This window comes from Sorex fumeus, unplaced genomic scaffold, assembly GCF_029834395.1.
Source record: "Sorex fumeus unplaced genomic scaffold, SorFum_2.1 ptg000054l, whole genome shotgun sequence".
Classification (NCBI taxonomy): domain Eukaryota; kingdom Metazoa; phylum Chordata; class Mammalia; order Eulipotyphla; family Soricidae; genus Sorex; species Sorex fumeus.
The window spans coordinates 45,891,826-45,910,436 of NW_026606111.1; the positions used below are offsets into that span (position 1 = coordinate 45,891,826).

General features: G+C 41.3%; 1 pseudogene; it reads right to left on the reverse strand.

Moving 5' to 3' along the window:
* Positions 1–2,748: 2,748 nt before the first annotated feature.
* Positions 2,749–2,845, reverse strand: LOC130033855 (uncharacterized; annotated as a pseudogene).
* Between the last annotated feature and the right edge of the window lie 15,766 nt (positions 2,846–18,611).

Below are 18,611 nucleotides of genomic sequence, written 5' to 3' on the forward strand. Positions count from 1 at the left end.
CTGTCCACAAGGCTCCCATGTGGCCGCCATCATTTTTTCCAGAGAGGAGAGGGCGAATGGGGCAACACCCTTTCCCCTCCGGCAGACTTGATGGGCTGGATCAACGCATAGTCTGTTCACTTTTCTGCTCCAAGTTGCTGGGTTCTGCATTAAGTCCTTGTGCTTCTGGGGCCATGACCGTGCTGGAGAGCCGCTCGCGGGGGGCGACTGGTGACCTCGGTAGGGCGTGAAGGACGGACCGGAACGCCCCCCGACCCATGAGGTTTTAGTCGCCCCCACTCCCCCGGCTCATACCTGCTGTCCACAAGGCTCCCATGTGGCCACCATCTTTCTTTCCAGAGGGAGGAGGGCAGAAGGGAGCAACACCCTTTCCTCTCTGGGCAGAAATGATTGCCTGGATTAACGCATAGTCCTTTCACTTTTCTGCTCCAAGCTGCTGGGTTCTGCATTAGGTCATTGTGCTTCTGGGGCTGTGGCCGTGCTGGAGAGCCGCTCGTGGGGGGCAACTGGTGGCCTCGGTAGGGCGTGAAGGGCGGACCGAAACGCCCCCCTTCCCATGAGGTTTTAGTCGCCCCCACACTCCCGGCTCATACCTGCTGTCCACAAGGCTCCCATGTGGCCGCCATCTTTCTTTCCAGAGAGGAGAGGGCGAATGGACAACACCCTTTCCCCTCCAGCAGACTTGATGGCCTGGATCAATGCATAGTCCGTTCACTTTTCTGCTCCAAGCGGCTGGGTTCTGCATTAAGTCCTTGTGCTTCTGGGGCCGTGGCTGTGCTGGAGAGCCGCTCGTGGGGGGCAACTGGTGACCTCGGTAGGGCGTGAAGGACGGACCGGAATGCCCCCCTTCCCATGAGGTTTTAGTCGCCCCCACACCCCCGGCTCATACCTGCTGTCCACAAGGCTCCCATGTGGCTGCCATCTTTCTTTCCAGAGGGAGGAGGGCGGAAGGAAGCAACACCCTTTCCCCTCTGGGCAGAAATGATTGCCTGGATTAACGCATAGTCCTTTCACTTTTCTGCTCCAAGCTGCTGGGTTCTGCATTAAGCCCTTGTGCTTCTGGGACTGTGGCCGTGCTGGGGAGCCGCTCGTGGGGGGCAACTGTTGACCTCGGTAGGGCGTGAAGGACGGACCGGAACGCCCCCCTTCTCGTGAGGTTTTAGTCGCCCCCCCACACCTCCAGCTCATACCTGCTGTCCACAAGGCTCCCACGCGGCCGCCATCCTTCTTTCCAGAGAAGAGAGGGCGAATGGGGCAACACTCTTTCCCCTCTGGGCAGAAATGATGGCCTGGGTTAACTCATCGTCCGTTAACTTTTCTGCTCTAAGCTGCTGGGTTCTGCATTAAGTCCTTGTGTTTCTGGGGCTGTGGCCGTGCTCCAAACTTAACTCTGATTTTCAGGGAGAGAGATTGGGTGGTTTACTTCTCATTGATCACTTTGTATATAGAGAGATGTCCACGCCGCCGCGCGGTTTTGAGAAAAAGTCCTCATTCCCGCATACTCGAGCTGTGTTTGTAGAGGCTTCTGGTCAGCAGGGTTCCATCTGGGGGAGGCGGGATGCGGCACCTACTCCATCTGGAACTTGCCGGTGGTCTCGGCTCTTTTTGGAACCTGTTTTTTCTTTTTTTTTTTCCTCCGGGATCCCGCACCCTCCATGTGTTCCTTCTCTTATGCTGAACGCTTCAAAGATGGCGCTGGGGGGCAGGCTGTGGGCATGACTTCCGGGATCAGAGGTTACCTGGGAGGTGTAGTCCGGCAGATTTGAGGAAAAGTCCTCGTTTCCGCATACTCGAACTGTGTTTGTAGAGGATTCTGGTCACCGGATTCCATCTGGGGGGGGCGGGATGCGGCACCTACACCATCTGGAACTTGCCGGTGATCTCGGCTCTTTTTGGAACCTGTTTTTTCTTTTTTTTTTTTCCTCCGGGATCCCGCAACCTCCATGTGTTCCTTCTCTTATGCTGAACCTATTTTCCAAAACCTTGAGCTCTAATTTATTCAGGTAGGCCCTTTCTTTCTTCCTGATGAAATCTGGCAGAGCTATAATCTTTCCTCTTAACACTGCTTTTGCTGTGTCCCACAAGTTATGGTAGCTCGTGTCCTCATTCTCATTTGTTTATGGAAACTTTTTATTTCCTCTTTGATTTCTTCCCTAAGCCAACGGTTGTTCATTACTTCCCTTAAAGAAAATATTTCCTTGCTGAGCTTCAGTCTGTTTGATCTATCGAGAAGTGACAAAGAAGTGTTGAAATCTACTACTAGTATTGTGTTGCTATCAATGTTTTTCTATAAGTTTATTAGAAGTTGTTTTAACGTATTTTGCTGGTCTGTCATTAGGATCATATACATTGAGGAAGGTGAGTTCTTTCTGATGTACATATCCCATGATCATTAAGAAATGAACTTCACTGTCTCTGATAACCTTTAGCCTGAAGTCCATGTGGTCTGATACTAGTATGGCCACTCCAGCTTTGTGGAGGTGATATTTTCTTGAAAACTTGTTTCCCAGCCTTTTACCTTTAGCCCATGGGTGCTTTGATTGTTCAGACATGTTTCTTGCAGGAAGCAGAATGTTGGGTTCAGTTTTCTAATTCATCTTCCTATTCTGTGCCTCTGAATTGGCACATTTAGTCCATTGACATTGAGAGAGATTGTTGTTTTGGGGATTTGTGCTCTCTTTATGTAGAATTTTGGTACTTGTGGGGATTGTCTTACCTTAAAATAGACCTATTCATTCTTCTTGCAACAAAAATATGGAATACTTTACAAGTTTGCATGTTATCTCTGTGCAAGGACCATGCTCATCATTGTATCATTTAAATTTTAGTATATGTGTTATCAAACCTAGTAGGAGTTAATTTTTCCATATTTTTCGCTTCTTATTACTTTGAGTGTTGTCCTTCATCACTCCTATGGCAGACAATGATTCCTAATCAAGGAATCTATTTCAAAGCAGCAAGAATAAATAGATTTAGAACTTTAATGTCCCAGAAATAAAAATATGGTTTTTACTATATTATCGTTTACCATACCCTAGGCATCAGTTTTACAAAATAATTCTTTTGGAAGATGGTATATGAGTTTGTTTAATGTTGTTCCCTGAATCCTTCATTAAGAACATTAAAATAGAGCCTTTTGCTGTTCTCACCTCAGTCCTGTGTACATCTCCAGGAAAAGGTGGATGGTGTTGTCTGCACTTTGACCACCTTGAATGTATGTAGGATTTTTCTCCTGAAGGATGAGGTGAGGATCATATTGATGATTTCATTCCACCTTATTACAAGTTCAACTTGAACGGAAGGTGAGACTCATGAGGCTCCTATAAAGGACAGAACAAAGGGTCTCAGTGAAGTTTAATGGCCAACTCACATTAACAACATAGATGACTCAAAGTAACCTGTGTGCATCTTTGTGTATAGTGAGTTTCATATCTACTGATAGTGATTCTCAGTCATGACACATGGGCAAAACAGACCTGTAATTAAAAATCTAGTTCTCTGAGCAGAGTGGGGTCTCTGAGGTGATTGAACAAGTGTGTAGTAATTTATTACTAAGCACATAAGTATTTTGAATGATGTGTACTTTTCGATCTAAAATTAATTCCAAATATGTCTAAAATGAGAGTGTCCTGACCTCGCACATGGCTTTCCTCACCGAGGCCCCTTGGAGGTGCCGGGGTGAATTTCCCTCACCGACCTGATTAAAGCCCCGGCAGCTGAAGACCTCTGCAACAAGCCATAGGTACGCTTAAGACCACCCTTCCCAAGCTTGAAGGAGCCTCATGCATGTAGGAACTGAAAGAGGAACCCAGATGTGCGGGACTGGGGGATGAGAACTCCATGGCTGCTCAGATCAAGACTGTGCCCCCTCCTTCCAGATCCCCCATCTTCTAATAATTAAGTGCTACAACCACGAACTGCCCCTGGATCCATGTAATGCCATTAATGGCCAACATCCTGAGACTGGATCTTATTTAGAAGACAGCAACTCTGATTGTCCAGTTCTCACTCTCAGAGGACCTGGTAGGCTTCTGTGAGTATTTTGCCCGCATGGCGGAGTCTTTGTTTCTGGTCACTGTTTCTTTTGAGGTACAGAAGCTGCTTAATTTAAGATAGTCCCCTTTGTTTTTCTCTGTTTCCAGTTGCTTGGCAAGTGGCGTGTTATATTTGAAGATACCTTTAGTTTCAATGTCGTGGAGGCATTTGCCGACCTTGTCATCAATGAACCTGAGGGATTCTGGTCTGATGTTGAGGCCTTTGACCCATTTTTATCTGACTTTTGTGCATGGTGTTAGGTAGAGGTCTGAGCCATTTTTTTTTCATGTAGCTTTCCAGTTTTTTCTGCAACGTTTGTTCAGGAGGACTCTCTTGATCCACTTCACATTTCTTGCTCCCTTATCAAAGATTAGATGATTATATATTTGAGGGTGTGTGTCAGTATATTCAATCCTTTTCCATTGGTCTGCAGCTCTGCCTTTGTTTCAGTCCCATGCTGTTCTCATTATTATCGTTTGTAGTAGAGTTTGCGGTTGGGGAAGGTGATGCCTCCATTATCTTTTCCCCAAGAATTGCTTTAGCTATTCGTGTGCGTTTGTTGTTCCATGTGAATTTCAGGAGTGCTTGATCAATTTCTTTGAAGAATGTCATGGGTATCTTTACAGGGATCAAGTTGAATTTTTACAATGCTTCGTGGAGAATTGCCATTTTGACAATGTTAATTCTCCCATTCCATATGCAGTATATATGTTTCCATTTCCTCGTGTCTTTTTAAATTTCCTGATGTATAGGTCCTTTACCTCTTTAGTTAAGCTGATTCCAAGGTTCTTGATTTTCTGCGGCACGATTGTGAATGGGATTGCTTTTTCATGTCACTTTCTTCTCTCTCATTACTTGCATATAAAAAAGCCATAGACTTTTGGGTATTGAGTTTATAGCCTGCAATTTTACTATAAATGTCTATTGTCTCTGGGAATTTTTCGTAGAGATTTTAGTATTCTCTGAATATAGTATGATATCTTCTGTGAATAGTGAGAGATGATTTCTAACTTTCAAACATGAAAAACCCTTAATATCTTTTTCTTATCTATTTTCTCTTCCAAGTACTTCCAGTACTACATTGAACAGAAGTGCCAAAATGAATTTTTACTTAGCACATTCTGTCTGTAAATTTCTATGCTAAGAACTGTGGAATAAACAGTGATATCTTAGTAATTTACAAGTAAATTATGAAGACAGATAATTTAAAAGAATTTCGTTGTATAAATTTCCAAAATGTGTAGTTTTTATTAAATATATTAAGAATAAATCGTAGGTCTTGATTATACCATGAAGATTATTTTCCTGTTAGAAGTTACCCTTCTAAAATGCAAGAAAGAGACACATTTTGAAAATGTTGATTATTCGTTCATTAATTCAAAGAATATTTGTTAGTCTGGTGGTACAGTGCCTGCAGGAAGTCAACCTGTACCCTCAGGTGAGTACATCAACAGTCTGATGGTGTCTTCATGCTTCCTGATAACCTCAAATGGCCACTGTGCCTCTGGCTGGCTTCCAACAACTCAGGACTACGTTTCCCGAGAAATTAAACTCCCAAAAGATATGTGGGAGCCATGTTCACAAACCACCCCTGGCTCAGCTATACAAGCTAATGCATTGGTCTTGTTTCAGAGACCCATAGACAAATCTGGAAGATATCAACAGCCACTGTTAACCTTGGACCTGCAAAAGGCTGAGCACACTAGGGTAAATCGGAGGGAGGCAGGTTAGTTTGGTGCCCACCCAACCAGAACCCAGTGCAGCCACTTGCTCCCACAATCCAAAATCGCCACCATGCTCTCCTCTGGTTTCCATCGTCTCAGGATGGCTCTCACTGAAATATAAAAGCTGAAAATTCGGATATGCGGGTTTTGTGACTGAAATCTCCAGGCTTTCTCTGGGCAGAATGGGAATCCCACCCCCACTGCCCTGTACTTATGGAAGCCTCAGCATTCATTTCCATACCTCAAAGCTACTCCAGGCTTACCTTCCTGATAAAAATGCTAAATTCCTTGAACAAACATGATGACCTCTTAGTACCTGTACGAGACCCTTAATGCACAAAATAAAAAGGAGACAGAGAGAAAGAATTAAAGAGCCTGCCATAGAGACACACTGGGGGTGGGTGTAGGGTGTTGGGCGATGGTTTTAGGGAACCAGGAATATTGGTTTTGGGAAATGTACACTAGAGGAGGGACGGATGTTGGATCGTTGTATGACTGGAAGCAAATTATGAATAGATTTGCAATGGTCTATCTCACAGATATTGGATAAAATATTAAAAATATATATCCTTCATTTGTACCTCAGAATACTGATGGAACTTTAAAACCCAGCATATGTATTTTTGTGTTCTCTGTAGGAAAAAAAAATGTTTCTCACCTGTGTGCCAATAGCTTGTAGAAATCTAAACCCAAAGAGATATGAATGACTGTGTTTGGCATGAATACTGTAATTGCAGCTATGTTATGTTTTAGAATCAGTTCATGCACAAGACCTCAAGAGGAGCAGTGGCAACGTGCACCAATGTTGAATGGATAATGTTTCAGGAGCTTACAAGGGAGATGGGAAGATTTGGCATGAGTAAAGGGAAGAAACAGAAGAGTGAAGTACTAATAAGTATCATGAGAAAAATGCAAGGGAGGACATTTCCTGGCAAGTGTCACACTCTGTTGAGCTTCTGGTGAGGATAAGTATTAGAAAGTATCTTTCACATTTAGTAGTAAAAAGGTAAATTTGATGGTTGTATTTAAAATTTACTTTAACGATTAGAATTACCAAGAGATACAAAGTTACAAAGTTGCTCATAATTGAGTTTCAGTCATCTAATGTTCTAGAACCTTTCCAGTATATTGGGACATTTTTGAAGGAATATCCCTGGTGCGAAGACTAGGGCATCTGAATCTTAACACATTTCACCAATTATATGATCTGTACTCACATGATTTACACTGTCTCCCCTGCTCTTTGATTTATGTTTTCATGCAATATTTCCTTGTGAACCTCACCTCAAGTGAGGCTCCCTATTTAAGACAAGTACATGTTTCTGGAGCATTACATATTTTTTGGTTGCTGGGAGAGTCTGTAAAGCAATGCTCAGGAGGTGTGGGGGCCCCACAGACAATTTTCAGAAAACGTGGCCATGGTGCTTGGGGTCCTCTGAGGCTATATAGCCTTTGATACTCTGGCAATCAGGTGGTGCTGGGAGTCAAATTGAGTGCATGTGACACAAGTTCCATAAGCACTACACTATCTCCTGAAGCCCTGGGTATTAGATTTATGTCAGCATTCTGAGGTCCTCCCTTTTGTCAGAAAGCAGGGACTTGTGCAGTAGAAAGTGGAAGAGACTTTAGGGTTTAGCTAGGTTGACTGAGTAGCTGGTGATACCATTAAGATTGGAACATAAAGTAAAAATAAAACAAGAGCCCCGTGCCTTCTCCCGCTGAACTCGACACCCTCCACAGGAGTACACCTGCGGGGAAAACCTGCAGCAGCTCCTTTGGACTATCCATCACCTTATCAGACCCTCCCCTCCAGGTGCGTAGAGGGAGCACCAGCCGGTTCACCACTCCTCCACTCCTCACCCCCAGCCCCCCGCCTTTTCCTGCAGAACTGGACACCCTCCAGCAGGGGAAACCTGAGGCAGCTACATGGGATTTTCCATTGCTCTTCCTACATTCCGGGATCCTGGGTGGGAGTGACCCTGGGATCAGAAAAGAGAGCCAAGAAAATACAAGAAGAAAAGAGAACAGAATTTTAAAAAGCTACAAAAAGAAGATTCACAAATAAAGGATTCAGTGGATGAAATTAGTAAGTTAGTAAGTGCCCTGAGCAATAGGATAAGTGCAGCTGACGAGAGGATCAGCGAGCTTGAAGATGAGCAACAGAAATCCCACTGGGAAGAACAAGCAATAGGAAAAGACCTCAAAATGGCTCTAAGTAGAATCAGAGACATAGTGGATGACGCCACGAGGAACAACATTACAATCATTGGTTTACCAGAAGGACAGGGAAACAACCCCAATGAAAAAGCTAGAGTAAAAGAAACCATTGCTGAAAAGTTCCCAGAGTTAAGGAAAGCAGACATCCAGATCCAAGGAGCCAGAAGGGTACCAGCTAAAAGAGACCCCAGAAAAAACACTCCAAGCATATCATAGTCAGAACGATGGATGCTGTGGACAGAGACACAATATTACAAGCAGCAAGGTCAAAGAAGGAAATTACATACAAAGGAGCACCCCTTAGATTCACAGCAGACCTATCAGTGGAAACCCTCAAAACCGAAGGCAATGGTTGTATATAGTGAAAAAATTCAAAGAAATGAACGCCTCACCGAGAATACTCTATCCAGCTAAACTCTCACTCAAATTCGATGGAACGATACACCACTTTTTAGATAAACACAAACTCAGGAACTTCATACACTCAAAACCAAATCTAAAAGAAGAACTAAAGGGGCTCCTGTAAGAAAAGAAGGAAAACACCTGCAAACACAATCAACTCCTACAGGAAGATGGCAGAAAACCCCATGACAATACTCTCCCTTAATGTCAATGTCTAAATGCACCAACCAAGAGACACAGAGTGGCAAAATGGATCCAGAAACTGAAACCAGCATTCTTCTATCTACAAGAAACTCATCTGAACAATCAGAGCAAACACAGACTCAAAGTGAAAGGATGGAAAACAATCCTGCAAGCAAACAGCTCCATCACAAAAGCTAGGATGGCCACACTAGTATCCGACAACATTAATGTCAGGCTGAAAAAGATTAGAAGGGACAGCCAAGGCCACTTTCTCTTCATCAAGTGATACATACACAGGAAGAAATCATACTCTTATATGTATAAGTACCTAATGAAGGAACAGCTAGATACTTAAAACAACTGCTAACAGATTATAAAGAGGAGAGTGCTAGCAACACAATATTAGTTGGAGACTTCAACATCGCCTTATCACCTCTGGATAGATCAACAAGAACAAAACTCAGCAAGGAAACATTGGCTTTGAATGAAGAAATAGAAGAGAAAGGACTTATAGACCTATACAGGGCTTTACACGCCCCAAAGAAAGAATACACATTCTTCTCCAGTGCTCCTGGAACATTTTCCAAAATCGGCTATGTGCTAGGCCACAAAACATACCTCAATAGAATCAGGAAGATAGAAAGAGTATCAACAATCTTTTCAGACCATGATGCACTGAGGATAGATGTGAATCACACACAGACACGGACAACCAAATCGAACACCTGGAAAATAACCAAGTCACTGCTGAACAATGTGTGGGTCAAGAAGGACGTCAAGGAAGAAATCAAAAGATACCTGGAAACAAATGAGAACGAAGACACGAACTACCAGAGCTTATGGGATGCAGCTAAAGCCCTATTAAGGGGAAAATTCATAGCTCTGCAAGCATATCTATGGACGGAAGAAAAGATGCACATAAGCAACTTATTTCACAGCTCAAGATCTTATAAAAGGATCAAGAAAAGGAGCCTAAATCGGGCAGAAGGACAGATATCATAAAACTTAGAGCAGAAATCAATGACATGGAAACCTAAGAAACAATCCAAAAGATCAATGAAACCAAGAGCTGCTTCTTTGAGAAAATAAACAAGATAGATAAACCACTAGCAACACTCACAAAGAAACAGAGAGAGAGAAAACTAATAAACCGAATCAGAAATAAAAATGGAGATATCACAATGGAAACCAAAGAAATTCAAAAGATCATCAGAGACTACTTTGAAAGTCTGTATGCCAAGAAAAAAGAGAAGTTAGAAGAAATGGATAAATTCCTGGATTCCTATAATCTCCCAAAAATGAGTCAAGAGGATATAAAATACCTGAATAGACCTAGTCATAAAAATGAAATTGAAACTGTAATCAAAATTCTTCCCAAAAACAAAAGCCCAGGTCCAGACAGATTCACTACCGAATTTTTCCAAACATTTAAAGAGGATCTACTGCCCGTCCTCCTCAAACTTTTCCAGGAAATTGAAAAAACAGAAACTCTCCCAAACAGTTTCTATGAATCCCATATCTCTCTAATACCAAATGGAAACTAAGACACCACGAGAGAAGAAAACTACAGGCCGATATCACTGATGAACACGGATGAGAAAATTCTGAACAAAACACTAGCAAGGAGAACTCAGCAGCTCATCAAAAAGATCTTACACCATGACCAAGTGGGATTCATCCCGGGGATGCAAGGATGGTTTAACATTCGGAAATCAATCAACATAATCCATCATATCAACAAAAGATAAAAATCATATGATCATATCAATAGATGTAGAGAAAGCAATTGAGAAGATCCAGCATCCGTTTATGATGAAAACCCTCGCAAAATTGGGGATAGAGGGGACTTACCCCAATATAGTTAAAGCCAGCTACCACAAGCATACAGCAAGCATCATCCTCAATGGGGAAAATCTGAGAGCATTCACCCTAAGATCAGCAACGAGATAAGGATTCCGACTCTCTCAACTGCTGTTGAACATAGTTCTGGAAATACTAGCAATAGCAATTAGGCAAGCAAAAGAGATTAAGGCCATCCAAATTGGAAAGGAAGAAATCAAGCTCTCACTATTCGCAAATGATATGATATTATACTTAAAGAACCCTAAAAACTCTACCAAGAAACTCCTAGAAATGATAGACTCGAGAGTAAAGTTACAGGTATAAAATAAATACCTAAAAGTCCATGGCTTTACTATACACAAATGCTGAGAGAGAAGAAAATGACAAGATGAAAACAATCCCATTCACATTTGTGTGCCAGAAAATCAACTACATAGGAATTAGTTTAACTAATGAAGTAGAGGAACTGTACAAAGAAAACTACAAAACGCTGCTTCTTGAAATAAAAGAGGAAGAGAGGAAATGGAAAAATATCCCCTGTTCATGGATCTGGAGAATTTATATTGTCAAAATGCCAATGCATCCAAAAGCACTGTACAAATTCAATGCGATCCCTATTAGGTTATGGATGACATTCTTCAAAGAATTGGAGCAAACACTCTTGAAATTTATATGGAACAATAAGCCCCCACGAAGAGCTAAAGCAAGTCTTGGTTAAAAGAAAATGGGAGGAATTAACCTCCCGAACCTCAAACTTTACTAAAAGTAGTAATAATTAAAACAGCATGATACTGGAAAAAAGGTAGAGCTCCAGAGCTATGGAATGGTGTTGAATATACTGACATCTCCCCTCAAACATATGACCATCTAATCTTTGAAAAAGGGGCAAGAAATGTGAAGTGGAGTAAGGAAAGTCTTTTTAACAAATGGTGCTGGCAAAACTGGAGGACTACGTGCAAACTACTGGGCTTCGATCTCTGCCTAACACAATGTACAAAAGTAAGATGAAAATGGATCAAAGACCTAAACATCAGACCGGAACCCATAAGGTACATTGAAGACAAAGTTGGCAAAACCCTCCAAGACATTGAAGCTAATGGTATCTTCATGGATGTCACATCACTGGCCAAGCAAGTGGGAATATCTTAAACTAAGAAGCTTCTGCACCTCAAAAGAAACAATGACTAAAATACAGAGAGAGTCTACAGAATGAGGAAGGATATTCTCCAAATACACATCTGAGAAGGGGTTGATATCAAATATATACAAAGTACTGATTGAACTCCACAAGAAGAAAACATCCAACCCCAACAAAAAATGGGGCAACGAAATGAACAGAGACTTAATCAAAGAAGAAATCCGAATGGCTAAAAGGCACATGAGAAAATGCTCTACATCTTTAATTATCAGGGAGATGCTGATCAAAACAACAATGAGATATCATTTCACACCACAGACACTGGCCCACATTCAAATAAACAAAGGCAACCTTTGTTGGCACGATGTGGCGACAAAGGGACCCTCCTTCACTGCTGGTGGTAATGCCGACTGGCTCAACCCTTTCGGAAAAAAGTAGAGATGATTCTCAAAAAATTAGAATTTCAGCTCCCATTTGACCCACCAATACCACTCCTGGGAATATACCTCGGAGAAGCAAAAAAGGATAGTCGAAGTGACCCCTGCACTTATTTTTTCATTGCAGTAAAGGTAAGGTAAAGGTAAAGGCCCTCCCGTTGATCGTCGATTTGTTCGAGCGGGCCCAGTAACGTCTCCATTGGAGACTTTGTTGTTACTGTGTCTGGCATATCGAATACACTCGGTAGCTTGCCGGGCTAGCTAGAATATGGAAAAAAAACCCGATTGCCTGAGAATAGATGACTGGTTACAGAAACGTTGGTACATCTACACAGTGGAGTACTATGTGGCAGTTAGAAAAAAATGAAGTCATGAAATTTTCTTACAAGTGGTACTGCATGGAAAATATTATGCTAAGCGAAATGAGTCAGAAAGAGAGGGACACACATAGAAAGACTGCATTCAACTGGTTAACATAAAGTAGCAAACTAAGAGAATAACAACAAGAACAGCTGTGATAAATACCAGGTTCTTCACTCCATGGCTTAGATACCAGCCTCATACTCTAGGGGTAAAGGCAGCTCAGATAGAGAAGGGAGCACCAAAAAAAGGGTGCTGAGAAGATCCACCCAGAATGGGAGATGCATGCTGACAGCAGTCTATAGACAGAACATGATTGCCACCCAAAGTCTCTCCTACAGATTATAGCACCGAAAAGGAAAGATAGAAGAAAAGGGAGTGCCCTGCCACAAAGGCAGGGCAGGATGGGGGATAGGGGGTGTGAGTGATACTGGGAGTGGTAGGGGTGAAGAATGGGCTCTGGTGTTGGGGTGGGTACTCAATCATTGTATAACTGAAACCCAAGCACACAACTTGTAAGTCCACAACTGTAACTCATGGTGTTTAATAAAACAAAACAAAACAAAATAAAACAAGAGAAAGGTCTAACAATAGCAAACAGGATTGTAGTACCCAAAACATTTGGAAACAGGAACATTGGCAAGTATTTTTAAATAAGCATCCAGGAGAGGATGTAGCATTGTGAGTGAACAAATCTACTGTATGGATTCATCTCATCCTCGAAATGGAAAATGACAATGTGTTACAGTTACAAATTTTCAAATAAGATATATACCATCAACTTTTTGCTGTGTTTCTATGCTTTACCAAGTATGATTCTAATTTTTAAATTTACTTCAATAATTAAAACAGTATTGGCCTGCATTAATCATTTTAATTAATGTTTTATTGAAATGTTTTTAAAATTATTAAAAATGTTTTATTAAAATGTCATTTTAAAAAACAAACATATAGTCCAAACAGCTATTGCAGTATGTAGAGGGTGTGTACCTTGTATGCAGATAACCTGAGCTCAGTCCCCAGAACCCTGAGCATGCCAGGAGTGATCTCTGGATACAGAGTGGGAAGTGAGCCCGGAGCACATCTAGGTGCACTCCCCTCCCCACAAAAAAGGAAGAAAAGAAAAGAAAAACATATAAATGATTCTTGAGTAACATAGAGAATAAGAGTGCTAACTCTTATAGAACTTTTGAAAATCGTCAAATTTAAGAGATAGTCTGCTATTGGTCAAGAAGATGGTTTTTTAAAATACAAATTATCGACCATCTATCTTCACTCCCATTCCTTCCCATTCCAGTCGTCGCATGATGTTCTCAAGGGTGGCAATGAGGAGTTTCGGTGAAATGGTATCACCCTGCCGCACCCCTCTCTTGACATCAATGATCACTACTTTGTAGAATGGTGAGATCCTGGTAGTGAATCCGCAATACAGCTTACGGAGGATCCTGATGTATTGGGCTTGAATACCCTGATTGGCTAGGGCTTCAATGACCGCTTCCATCTCAACAGAAGCAAAAGCCGTCTTTAAATCAATGAACATTAAACAGCGGCCTCTTCAACTCCCGAGAAACCTCAATGAGCTTGGTTATCGTGTGGATATGGTCGATGGTGCTGAATCCTTTGCGGAACCCTGCTTGCTCGTATGGTTGTCCTTCATCTAGTGTTCTGCCAATCCTATTTAGGATGACTCGAGTGAACAACTTGTAGATGACAGACAATAGGCAGATAGGGTGATAGTTGCCAATGTCATGGATGTCTCCCTTCTTGAACAGTAGTACGGTCCTGCTGGTTTTCCATTGGGACGGAATCTTGCATTCAGACAGGTAGCGAGTGAAGAGCCGAGCCAGTGTATTGATGAGTACTGACGGCAGGTTCTTCAGGTGTTCAGGTCTGACCTTGTCTGGGCCGGGTGCTGTTTCTTTCTTTACGTATGAAATGGAGTGTCGGATTTCGGAAGGGAGAACTTTGGGAACTACATATCCATCCTGTGGAATTTGGTATGTCGGCAAGTGGACATGGCTATCGAAGAGATTTGAGTAGAAGTCATGGATAATCTTCTCCATTGCCGTTCTGGAGGATGTGATGGATCCATCAGGATGTCGGAGGGCAGTCATCTTGGTCTTATAGTTGGCGAAGGACAGGCAGGCGTTACGAATACTTTTCCCGGCTTCTGCCGCATCTACCAGTACTTCTGCTCTTCTCTCTTTGAGGTCTTCCTTGTTCGCATCTCTGCACTGCTTTGCGAGCTTGGACATTAGCTTGCGGTTGCCTGAGGCATGCGCCAAACCACGCTGGCGAATTAGCTCAAGAGTTTTCGAAGATAGGCGATTTTTAGTGGCTATCTCTCTCTTGGCGTTCCTCGCACATTCATGGAGGTGCTGAACCAGTCGATCGTATTCCTCGTCAATGTTGTCAACAATGGCATCTTCCCATGTTGCCGCAATAGTAGCAAAGAGTTCCCAGTTGGTGGTCATTCTGGGAGTTCTCTTTTTGAACGTTTCAGCCCTTTCTCCCCGCTCTGTGAAGTAGAATTTTGCACGAAGGAGACGGTGGTCCGATCCCGTTCGAAATTTTGGGACAACAGCAACATCAGTCAGGCAAAACCATTGATTGAATATGATGTGATCTATTTCGTTGGGGAATCGTCCACCGGGGACTCCCATGTCCATCATTTAGATTCTGCCTCCTGGAACTGTGAGTTACCATGAATGGTCTTGGTCAACATGATGGATTCAGATAGTCTCTCACCCTGTTTGTTCCATTCTAGGCCATGGATCCCGATGTGAATTTCTTCACCTGATCTTCTCGGTCCTATCTTGGCATTAAAATCACCCACAATGATCTTGTAGAAGGTGTGGTCTTCTTTATAGAACTCCTCTAGCTCCATGTAGAACTTCTCGATTTCTCTTTCATCATAATGAGATGTTGGTGCGTAGACAACGAAGATAGTGTGGTGTGTAAACCTGTAAATTTTATACATTTAAAAATTTATAATGGATTTTACAATAGTCTTTCAATTATGTATTTACATTAGTCTATATACAAGCATGATTTTTAAACAATAAATTTCAGTGACAATAAAATTTTGGAGTTTTTCATAATTGTAATGATTTACTGCTCAGTCTATATTGATGTGAACATTTTTATCTATTTGTCTAATTTTCTGATTGTTTATTTAATATCAGTAGTTAACAGCTAAATTACCGATGACTGATTATGTGGCTCAGGGCTAAAGCACTTGGGTTGCGTGTATGAAACTTTGGGTTGGCCTCCTGCAAGGCAAATGCCCTACCCACTGTGCTGCAAAAGTTATATAAAATATACTAATAATAAGACCTAATGATGTTGGTGAAGAGTGCAATATAAATGATTATTTAGTAATTTTCTTGATTTGTTAATGAAATGTGTAAGCTCTTGATTATAATGGGAGTATTTTTCTAACATAAGAGTCTGAGGAAGGTGAAACTGTTATAACTGTCCTGTAGGATTCCATCTCCCTAGCCTGCTTCATTCTACCTCTCTCTCTATCCAATCCAGTCTTCTTCTTGGGAATCTGACCTCCTGATTGGCTAGCCTCTACCTTTCAACTGCCTACTTTATGACATCATTCTCCCACCCAACCAACCACCAACTGGTAGAATCTTGGGGTTGGTACCGCTTGACCTTGAGCCTGGAAGGTGGTGGCGGAAAGAGATGGTCCTAGGAGAGTTAATGGAGTGATGGATGGATGGGAAGGAAACCGGGAAGGGTAGGGAGTTGGACAGCTGGTGATCAGCATGGGAGATTTGGTAGATGTTTTCTAAATACTTTAACATGTTTTTCGTAAATGATATGCAAAACAAAAATACGAAAATCAGATAGGTTCCAAAGAAGAGGTTACATATAAGACCGAGAGAGCTGAAAGGGCTGGCATTCCTTCTGGAGCTTTCAATCATACCATTTACTAAAGATGATATTTTCACATCATTTAGCTGTGGAGAGGAATAGTGAGAAACAGAATGCCACCAGAAAAGCAATCTGGATGACCACCTTTCATAAATGCCAGGTGAAATGTGTTCACATGTATCCCAAGTGCAAGTGTATTAACTGGAACATATATTTCACTAAGTCTGCTTGGTACCAGTAACTTCTTTGGAGGACATGGAGGAAAACAAATGCAGTTTCTGACAGACCTGAGACTAAACTACCCAGGAAAGGGTAGTTGACTGGCTGGGAACAGAAAAACTTGAAAAGTGTTTTGCTACATTTCATGTATGACTTGAGGAAAATGATCCCAGTCATCTCTCAAAACAAACAAGCTTCAACTCCCTTCAAGGACAGTTGTATTCAGTGAGGAAAAAATGCAGGGAGAAAAGTCTGAAATGATGGGAAAAGAGACAGTAAGTGCAAAAGGAAGGACTTGAAATTTGGGTTCCTCTGAAAACAAAGCTTGAAACCACAAGATCTGGTGAGCACACGTTTTACTGGGAATGGAATCTGAGGAGGATAGGAATGATATCAGGGATGTGAACAAGGAACATCCAAGTTAAGGAAGACTTAGCTAGCTGATTACACCATGGGCAACATGGTTCCAAGACTACCAGAACTTAGCAAGGAATTTACTTTAATTTTCTTTCTTTTATATGGTCACTTACAACATGTATTCTTTGACTTCTTCAACAGAATTTGCAAATGATTTTTAATTATTAAAAAAGTTTTATTAACATGTCTTTATTAAAAGGAAACATATAGGCCAAAGAGCTAGTGCAGTATGAAGAGGGTGTTTACCTTGTATGCAGCTAACCTGAGCTTAGTCCCCAGAACCCTGACCCTGCCAGGAGTGATCTCTGGATACAGAGTTAGAAGTGAGCCCAGAGCACATCTGGGTATGCTCCCCTCCCACAAAAAAGGAAGAAAAGAAAAGAAAAACATATAACTGATTCTTGAGTAACATAGAGGTTGAGGGTGCCAACTGCTATATAACTTTTGAAAACCCCCAAATTTAAGAGATAGTCTGCTGTTGACCAAGAAGATGGTTTTTTAATAATATTTACTCACATTGTCTGCAAGTAATGCTATTTGTGGCCTGTAAATCTGTAAATTTTGATACATTTTAAAAAAATTATAATAGACTTTATAATGGACTTTATAATGAATTTGTATTTTAGAGTAATAAGTGATAAATTGTCTTTCTGTTTTTGTGGGGTATTTTGGCCATAGTATGTGGTGCTTGGGACTTCTGACTCTGTGCTCAAGTGCCATTCCTGGTGATGCCAGCCATTAAGTTCAGTTGACTGTGTTCATGGTAAGTGCTTTAACCCCTCTACTAATTCTGGGGGCCCAATCAAATAAATTATCTGCATATATTTTATACATGCTTGGCATACTTTGTCTTAGATTTTTTGATATTTCGAGGATATATTGATCGTCTTTAATTATTTTACATCAATACCAATCTCCAAAAAAGTTTCAAAATATAATTATTGACAAAAAATCATATAGAGGTCCAAATTTGTATTGTTCATGGGATAACTATATTAAGAAGAAAATAGAACCACAATAAACATACAAGTAAAATGAAGGTACATTTCTTTGGAGTCTTTCAATTATGTATTTATATTTGTATATATACAAGTATAATCTTTGAAAAATAAATCTCAGATACTATAACATTTTATTGACTTTTTTTATAATTGCAATGTTTTATTGCTAAGATGATATTGTTGTGAACATTTATATCTATTTGTCTACTTTTCTGATTGTTAACTTAAGATCTGATATTAAAAGCTAACTTACTAGGGCTCGAGCCATAGCACAGCTGGTAGGATGTTTACCTTGCAAGCGGCCGACCTGGGTTCAATTCCCAGCATACCATATGTTTCCCTGAGCACCGCAAGGGGTAATTCCTGAGTGCAGAGCCAGGAGTAATACCTGTGCATCGCGAGGTGTGACCCAAAAAGAAAAAAAAAGCTAACTTACTTATGACTGGGTATGTAGCTCAGGGCTAAAGCACTTGGCTTGCAAGTATGAAATTTTGGGTTCTATTCCTCACACTATAGAAAAAAAAACCAAAATCACTGACTATGGTTGAAAACATATCTCAGTGGTAAAATATTTGCCTCACATTTGTGAGGTTATTGGTTTGATCCCTGAATTTCCATATACGCTCACAAAAGCTAATTTACTTAAAGAATATTAAACTGCTTAAACCCAAGTACATATTGCCATACTATTATACAGATTTCTTTGTCAATAAAATAACTTGAAAAGGTCTATTTTTAGCATCTTTGCTAG